The sequence below is a fragment of the Penaeus monodon genome, chromosome 19 (assembly GCF_015228065.2).
Source record: "Penaeus monodon isolate SGIC_2016 chromosome 19, NSTDA_Pmon_1, whole genome shotgun sequence".
NCBI lineage: Eukaryota > Metazoa > Arthropoda > Malacostraca > Decapoda > Penaeidae > Penaeus > Penaeus monodon.
This window is the reverse complement of record NC_051404.1, coordinates 33,839,727-33,840,464: the sequence shown is the minus strand read 5'-3', so window position 1 is coordinate 33,840,464 and position 738 is coordinate 33,839,727. Positions and strand designations below refer to the sequence as shown.

The 738-nt window shown below is 29.8% G+C and overlaps 1 protein-coding gene across 12 annotated transcripts in view; it reads left to right on the top strand.

Annotated features, from left to right (window-relative positions):
- LOC119585187 (voltage-dependent L-type calcium channel subunit beta-1-like) overlaps positions 1 to 738 on the top strand; it is a gene marked incomplete at its 5' end in the record, with an annotated part of 60,717 nt that overhangs the window by 48,643 nt on the left and 11,336 nt on the right.

Genomic DNA, 738 nt, shown 5'->3' with positions numbered 1-738 from the left:
GGCCTAAGTTATCTCAGTCAAAGAAGAATGGCATTACCAGTGATTTACATCATAAACACCTTTTAGATTAGTACCAACTCTCCATATCTGTGCCTAGTAGGGAACAAATAATGTGTTTTATAAATGTAGTTTGTTCACAACCTGTATTCATCTATCTTATAATGCTGTGGAGAGACTGCTCTGCTAAGTTATACAAGAAAGGCCATTTACTTCCCCTTATAAATTATATTTCTCCCAAAGATTAAGTATTCTTCTCTCAAGTTGTTAACTATTAGTGCTTTAGATGTTGGTGCTAACAATTGATGAATGTGATAATTTAGGTGGTAGTTTTTCTGTGTGAGACATTTTGTCTTTCATGAGGAAGATATTTTTTCAGTATATGATTTGTAATTATAGTAAAAGCCCAAAGTAATTACCTGTTATTTTGTTAAGATTTTTTCTGTCAGTTGTACAAGGAATGAAAGATGAATGTCTCAATATGCGACTACCAACTTTCTATATCTTACAACTCTTTCAATAACCAAATTTCATGTAATTCTTTCTTTCTGTATTTCTAGGGTAGAGGTACTAACAACTTTTATTTACTAAAAAAGGTATCTTTCTAAAGTTTGGCAATTACGTCATCATAGATTCAATATATATATATAAACTATAAAAGTTGACTTACAATATCTTGACAGAGTCCATTAAACAGGTGATAATAATAGTTTTGCATAACAATATTTTTTATATAAAGAT